The 7,500-nt window shown below is 35.8% G+C and overlaps 6 non-coding genes across 6 annotated transcripts; all 6 read left to right on the top strand.

The window, feature by feature from the left end:
• Positions 1 to 684: 684 nt before the first annotated feature.
• Positions 685 to 803, top strand: LOC143754915 (5S ribosomal RNA). Its single transcript, XR_013208681.1, has one exon. It is a non-coding gene; the product is annotated as a 5S ribosomal RNA (ribosomal RNA).
• Positions 804 to 1,204: 401 nt separating this feature from the next.
• LOC143755902 (5S ribosomal RNA) lies at positions 1,205 to 1,323 on the top strand. The gene has a single exon (XR_013209626.1). It is a non-coding gene; the product is annotated as a 5S ribosomal RNA (ribosomal RNA).
• A 377-nt stretch (positions 1,324 to 1,700) lies between these two features.
• LOC143754914 (5S ribosomal RNA) lies at positions 1,701 to 1,819 on the top strand. Its single transcript, XR_013208680.1, has one exon. It is a non-coding gene; the product is annotated as a 5S ribosomal RNA (ribosomal RNA).
• A 594-nt stretch (positions 1,820 to 2,413) lies between these two features.
• On the top strand, positions 2,414 to 2,532 carry LOC143754913 (5S ribosomal RNA). The gene has a single exon (XR_013208679.1). It is a non-coding gene; the product is annotated as a 5S ribosomal RNA (ribosomal RNA).
• Positions 2,533 to 2,805: 273 nt separating this feature from the next.
• LOC143756272 (5S ribosomal RNA) lies at positions 2,806 to 2,923 on the top strand. The gene has a single exon (XR_013209978.1). It is a non-coding gene; the product is annotated as a 5S ribosomal RNA (ribosomal RNA).
• Positions 2,924 to 3,198: 275 nt separating this feature from the next.
• LOC143756079 (5S ribosomal RNA) lies at positions 3,199 to 3,317 on the top strand. The gene has a single exon (XR_013209794.1). It is a non-coding gene; the product is annotated as a 5S ribosomal RNA (ribosomal RNA).
• Positions 3,318 to 7,500: the final 4,183 nt, after the last annotated feature.

Raw genomic sequence — 7,500 nt, 5'->3', positions numbered from 1 at the left:
AAAAAAAAAAAAAAAGAGTCCCTGAGCTTCTTCAGAAAGCCTTTAAAAGTCTCTGAGATTCTTCAGAGAGCATGAAAGAGTTTGAGTTTTTTCAAAAGTTCTTCTTACTTTAAAAAAAAGACTCACTGAGCTTCTTCAGAAAGCCTTTAAAAGTCTCTGAGATTCTTCAGAGAGCATGAAAGAGTTTGAGTTTTTTCAAAAGTTCTTCTTAGTTTAAAAAAAAAGACTCACTGAGCTTCTGCAGAAAGCCTTTAAAAGTCTCTGAGATTCTTCAGAGAGCATGAAAGAGTTTGAGTTTTTTCAAAAGTTCTTCTTAGTTTAAAAAAAAGAGTCCCTGAGCTTCTTCAGAAAGCCTTTAAAAGTCTCTGAGATTCTTCAGAGAGCATGAAAGAGTTTGAGTTTTTTCAAAAGTTCTTCTTACTTTAAAAAAAAGACTCACTGAGCTTCTTCAGAAAGCCTTTAAAAGTCTCTGAGATTCTTCAGAGAGCATGAAAGAGTTTGAGTTTTTTCAAAAGTTCTTCTTACTTTAAAAAAAAGACTCACTGAGCTTCTTCAGAAAGCCTTTAAAAGTCTCTGAGATTCTTCAGAGAGCATGAAAGAGTTTGAGTTTTTTCAAAAGTTCTTCTTAGTTTTCTTCATTAATGGTCTAACCTTTTAAATTGCCCAATTTTGGCAGCAGTTTTCGCTTACGGCCATACCACCTTGGTCACGCCCGATCTCGTCTGATCTCGGAAGCTAAGCAGGGTCGGGCCTGGTTAGTACTTGGATGGGAGACCGCCTGGGAATACCAGGTGCTGTAAGCTTTTTTGATTTAAAAAAAATAAAAAAATAAAAATAAAATAAAAAAGAGTCCCTGAGCTTCTTCAGAAAGCCTTTAAAAGTCTCTGAGATTCTTCAGAGAACATGAAAGAGTTTGAGTTTTTTCAAAAGTTCTTCTTAGTTTAAAAAAAAAGACTCACTGAGCTTCTGCAGAAAGCCTTTAAAAGTCTCTGAGATTCTTCAGAGAGCATGAAAGAGTTTGAGTTTTTTCAAAAGTTCTTCTTAGTTAAAAAAAAAGACTCACTGAGCTTCTTCAGAAAGCCTTTAAAAGTCTCTGAGATTCTTCAGAGAGCATGAAAGAGTTTGAGTTTTTTCAAAAGTTCTTCTTAGTTTTCTTCATTAATGGTCTAACCTTTTAAATTGCCCAATTTTGGCAGCAGTTTTCGCTTACGGCCATACCACCTTGGTCACGCCCGATCTCGTCTGATCTCGGAAGCTAAGCAGGGTCGGGCCTGGTTAGTACTTTGATGGGAGACCGCCTGGGAATACCAGGTGCTGTAAGCTTTTTTGATTTAAAAAAAAAAAGAGTCCCTGAGCTTCTTCAGAAAGCCTTTAAAAGTCTCTGAGATTCTTCAGAGAGCATGAAAGAGTTTGAGTTTTTTCAAAAGTTCTTCTTAGTTTAAAAAAAAGACTCACTGAGCTTCTGCAGAAAGCCTTTAAAAGTCTCTGAGATTCTTCAGAGAGCATGAAAGAGTTTGAGTTTTTTCAAAAGTTCTTCTTAGTTAAAAAAAAAGACTCACTGAGCTTCTTCAGAAAGCCTTTAAAAGTCTCTGAGATTCTTCAGAGAGCATGAAAGAGTTTGAGTTTTTTCAAAAGTTCTTCTTAGTTTTCTTCATTAATGGTCTAACCTTTTAAATTGCCCAGTTTTGGCAGCAGTTTTCGCTTACGGCCATACCACCTTGGTCACGCCCGATCTCGTCTGATCTCGGAAGCTAAGCAGGGTCGGGCCTGGTTAGTACTTGGATGGGAGACCGCCTGGGAATACCAGGTGCTGTAAGCTTTTTTGATTTAAAAAAAAAAAAAAAAAAAGAGTCCCTGAGCTTCTTCAGAAAGCCTTTAAAAGTCTCTGAGATTCTTCAGAGAGCATGAAAGAGTTTGAGTTTTTTCAAAAGTTCTTCTTACTTTAAAAAAAAGACTCACTGAGCTTCTTCAGAAAGCCTTTAAAAGTCTCTGAGATTCTTCAGAGAGCATGAAAGAGTTTGAGTTTTTTCAAAAGTTCTTCTTAGTTTAAAAAAAAAGACTCACTGAGCTTCTGCAGAAAGCCTTTAAAAGTCTCTGAGATTCTTCAGAGAGCATGAAAGAGTTTGAGTTTTTTCAAAAGTTCTTCTTAGTTTAAAAAAAAGAGTCCCTGAGCTTCTTCAGAAAGCCTTTAAAAGTCTCTGAGATTCTTCAGAGAGCATGAAAGAGTTTGAGTTTTTTCAAAAGTTCTTCTTACTTTAAAAAAAAGACTCACTGAGCTTCTTCAGAAAGCCTTTAAAAGTCTCTGAGATTCTTCAGAGAGCATGAAAGAGTTTGAGTTTTTTCAAAAGTTCTTCTTAGTTTTCTTCATTAATGGTCTAACCTTTTAAATTGCCCAATTTTGGCAGCAGTTTTCGCTTACGGCCATACCACCTTGGTCACGCCCGATCTCGTCTGATCTCGGAAGCTAAGCAGGGTCGGGCCTGGTTAGTACTTGGATGGGAGACCGCCTGGGAATACCAGGTGCTGTAAGCTTTTTTGATTTAAAAAAAAAAAGAGTCCCTGAGCTTCTTCAGAAAGCCTTTAAAAGTCTCTGAGATTCTTCAGAGAGCATGAAAGAGTTTGAGTTTTTTCAAAAGTTCTTCTTGCTTTAAAAAAAAGACTCACTGAGCTTCTTCAGAAAGCCTTTAAAAGTCTCTGAGATTCTTCAGAGAGCATGAAAGTGTTTGAGTTTTTTCAAAAGTTCTTCTTAGTTTTCTTCATTAATGGTCTAACCTTTTAAATTGCCCAATTTTGGCAGCAGTTTTCGCTTACGGCCATACCACCTTGGTCACGCCGATCTCGTCTGATCTCGGAAGCAAAGCAGGGTCGGGCCTGGTTAGTACTTGGATGGGAGACCGCCTGTGAATACCAGGTGCTGTTAGCTTTTTTGATTTAAAAAAAAAAAAAGAGTCCCTGAGCTTCTTCAGAAAGCCTTTAAAAGTCTCTGAGATTCTTCAGAGAGCATGAAAGAGTTTGAGTTTTTTCAAAAGTTCTTCTTAGTTTAAAAAAAAGACTCACTGAGCTTCTTCAGAAAGCCTTTAAAAGTCTCTGAGATTCTTCAGAGAGCATGAAAGAGTTTGAGTTTTTTCAAAAGTTCTTCTTAGTTTTCTTCATTAATGGTCTAACCTTTTAAATTGCCCAATTTTGGCAGCAGTTTTCGCTTACGGCCATACCACCTTGGTCACGCCCGATCTCGTCTGATCTCGGAAGCTAAGCAGGGTCGGGCCTGGTTAGTACTTGGATGGGAGACCGCCTGGGAATACCAGGTGCTGTTAGCTTTTTTGATTTAAAAAAAAAAAAAGAGTCCCTGAGCTTCTTCAGAAAGCCTTTAAAAGTCTCTGAGATTCTTCAGAGAGCATGAAAGAGTTTGAGTTTTTTCAAAAGTTCTTCTTAGTTTAAAAAAAAGACTCACTGAGCTTCTTCAGAAAGCCTTTAAAAGTCTCGGAGATTCTTCAGAGAGCATGAAAGAGTTTGAGTTTTTTCAAAAGTTCTTCTTAGTTTTCTTCATTAATGGTCTAACCTTTTAAATAGCCCAATTTTGGCAGCAGTTTTCGCTTACGGCCATACCACCTTGGTCACGCCCGATATTGGTACGATCCAGGAAGTGAATTGGCTGCAGTGGGTGAGGGAGGCTCACCATTTTGCTCTTGTTATTTTGTTTTGTTAAATACAGTTTTTGTTTGTTATTCGAGTCCTTTTTTTTTCATTTCTACACTTCCCAGCAGCCTAGGCTGTCTGGGGAGTTTGTTTGGTTATTTATTTATTTATTTACAAAATGGATGGATTACACGATAAAGACATGGATATGGCAGGAGGATCAAGACGGATTGGAGACCCTAGCATGGACAAAGGATTACGAGAAAGAAAAGACAAAGACAGAACAGAATGGATGAGGATTTATACAAAGGAAGCAACTATAACGGTGGATTTAGCAGAGGTGCCGGATGGAAAAGCAGAGGATATTATTAAAGTTTTAACGGAGCAGGTGGGACTTGATCAAATATTGGCAGTACGCCCCAAAAAGAATAAAGAATATGAAGTGACTTTAGCTACAGAAGAAACATGTGATGAACTATTAAATGGATTGGAAATTAAAGGAAAGATTTGTGAAGTCAAGAAACTAAAAGACAGAGTTTTGTGGTTTCAATAATGCATCTGCCGGCCTACCTAGATGACACCATTATTGTGGAAAAGCTGGAAGGATGGGGAGTAATCCCCATCTCGCAAATCAGAAGGAGAGTCTACCCGGGCACAGAAATCGAAGATGGAACACGCTTCGTAAAAGTAAAATTTCCTAAAGAAGTGGCCTCGCTACCTTATAGTGCACGGTTTGAGACAGCGGAAGGAACGCAGTACTTCAGGATTATTCACAGCAGGCAGGTTAAAACCTGTCGGCTGTGTTTGAGTCCGGAGCACATCATCAAAAACTGTCCAAACTTTACGTGTTTCAAATGCGAAGAACAGGGCCATTTCGCGAGGGATTGCAAAGCTGTCAAGTGCCCGGAATGTTTTAAAGTTTTAAATAAGTGTGAATGCTGGATGGAAGGAGGAGAAGAGGAGACACAACAGGAACAAGAGGAGGCGAGGCAGATGCAGAATGAAACTAATGAGATTGAATCAAGTGAGTCAGAAGAACAGCAGAATGAAGAAGTGGAAGGAGAAGAGATCGAGGAAGAAACTGAAGGGATCAGTGAACAGGAGATTGGAGGTGAGGAGGAGGAGGAGGAGGAAGAAGAAGAGGAGGAGGAGATGGAACACGAGAGACGGACACAAATGGACACATCAATAAAGACAACGGAACAGTGGAACAGAAGGGGATATGAAAGGAGTAAAAGGTTGAAAAAAGAAAGAGAAAAAGAAAAAGAAAACGGACAAGAGGGCAAAAGAAAGGACAAGGAATTAGGTGGAGTGGCAAGAAGAAGAATGCAAAAGGTAACACCTAATCTAGAAAATGCCAAAAGATTTATAAGAAAAGAAACAATCAAATGTATGAACAGGTTTGAGGTTTTAAAATGTATCGAAGAAGAAGAAGAAGCAGAAGAAGAAAATATGTAAAATGATGTCTTTTAAACTCTTAGTAATTTTATTTATGGTTTTGAATATGGTGATTTTAAATGCAAGAGGTCTACTAAATAGGGAAAAATTTGAAAGAGTAAAAGAGTTATGTAAAGAAGATGTTATTGTATTACAGGAAACTAATTGGAAAGATGAAATTATGGAAGATTTAAAAAAGAGGTGGGGTGGTGAAATATATTTTAATAATGGGGATGGAAGAATGGGGAGAGGAGTTGCTATTTTAGTAAGAAAAGAAAAGGATATTGAGGTTAAAGAAATATATGATGATGGAAAAGGAAAATGTATTGCCGTTGAAATAAGATATGAAGATAGAGAATTTATTTTGATTAATGTTCATGCACCTAATGAAGAAAAAGAAAAGAAGAACTATTTTAGTGCTTTAAGAGACTTAATGGAAAGTTGGGAGACCGTAATGATGGTGGGAGATTTTAATACAGTTTTCAATAAAAGAGATATGGCAGATGGAATGGTTTTTAAAACAGATATGGGGAGAAAAGAACTTAAAATGCTGATGGAAGAAAAAAACTTAATTGATGTGTGGAGAGAGAGACATGAAAGAAAAAGAGAATTTTCTAGAAAACAACTAGTTAGCAATTTCTTATGTCAAACAAGAATTGATCATGTTTTAAGCACAAGAAGTTTAGAATATTTTATTGAGGATATTTTGTATAAAGAAAACTCTTTAAGTGATCATAAGATGATTTTAATGAAGATGGATTTTAAAAAAGAGGATAAAGGGCCTGGAGTTTGGATTTTAAATACAGAGATTTTAAAGAGTGAAAGTTATAAATTAGGGATCGAAATATTAATAGAAGAAGAAAGAAATGATGGGATGTACCTAGAAGATAAAAGAATATGGTGGGAAAATGTAAAATACGAAATAAAGAAATACTCAATAAAATACAGCAAATTGGTTCAGAGAGTTAAAAAAGCTAAAGAAAAAGATATAAGGAAAACATTAAAAGAAGAGTTAAACAAGAGAGAAGTAAATATACAAAACGTAATAGTTATGGAAGAAAATCTAAAGAAAATAGAGGAGAGTAAATGTAAAGGAGCAAGTTTGAGAAGTAAAGCAAAATACATGGTTGAAGGGGAGAAATGTACAAGATTTTTCTTTAACTTAGAAAAAAGTAAAGGAAGAGCAGAAATGATAAAAGAAATAAAGGGCAAAGATGGAGAACTAGTACAAGAAACGAAAGGAATTTTGAAGGAAGTAAAAAATTATTATGAAGAACTTTTTAAAACGAAGGGGTTAGATGAAGAGAAGAAAAATATACTGTTACAGCAAATATCAACGAGAGTAGAAATTAAGGACAAAGCAGAATGTGATAAAGGAATAGGACAGGAAGAAATAATACAGGCAATAGATCTTTTGAAAACAAAGAAAAGCCCAGGTATAGATGGGATAGGAAATGAGTTTTATAAGGTTTTTAAGGAGGAAATTAGTCTGATTTTAATGGATGTATATGAGGAGATTTTTAAGAAGGAAGGTCTAAATCAGAAGATGAGTTTAGGGCTGATGAAGCTAATATACAAAAGAAAGGGAGATAAAGCACTTTTAAAAAATTTTAGACCTATAACCATGTTAAACACGGATTTTAAGATTTTAGCAAAGGTTTTAGCAAATAGATTAAAGAATGTACTACCTAGCATAATAGAAACAAATCAGGCATATGGAGTAAAGGGACGAGACATAGCAGAAACAACAAGCAGTATAAGAGATATAATAAGTTACATGAATGGAGAAAAAAAGGATGGTTATGTCATTAGCTTAGACTTCGAAAAAGCCTTTGACAGAGTAGAACATGTTTTTTTATTTTCAGTTTTAGAGAAATTTGGGTTTGGGGAACATTTTATTAAATGGATAAGAATTTTATATAGGGATACAATAACAAAAGTGAAATGCAATGGATTTTTAACAGAACCGTTTGCTATTTCAAGGTCAATAAGACAAGGGTGCCCATTATCAGCTCAATTATATTCGCTGGTAGCGGAACCTTTAGGGTTGATAATCAAAAAGGAAAATAAAATAAAAGGAATAGAGATGAATGAAGGGAAAGAAATACAAAATATATATCAATATGCAGATGATACAACAATAGTAGTTAAAAATGAACTAAGTGTTAAACATGTCATGGAAAAAGTTGAATGGTACTGCCAAGGTTCTGGAGCAAAAATAAATGAGGAAAAAACAGTTTACATGAGATTTGGGAAGGTACCGGTTTTAACAGGGTGTTTTAACTTTACCCAAGTACAAGAAATTAGGATTTTAGGAGTGGTTTTAGGGAAAAATGAAAAAAGCATACGAGATATTATGTGGGAAGAGGTAGTAGAAGGAATGGAGAGGAGGTTAATATTCTGGAAAAACAGATTTTTAAATTTAAA

The sequence above is a fragment of the Siphateles boraxobius genome, unplaced genomic scaffold (genome assembly GCF_051911475.1).
Source record: "Siphateles boraxobius isolate OS27281-9 unplaced genomic scaffold, OSU_SipBor_1 296, whole genome shotgun sequence".
In the NCBI taxonomy this organism is placed as follows: Eukaryota; Metazoa; Chordata; class Actinopteri; order Cypriniformes; family Leuciscidae; genus Siphateles; species Siphateles boraxobius.
This window is presented reverse-complemented; position numbering and strand designations above follow the sequence as displayed.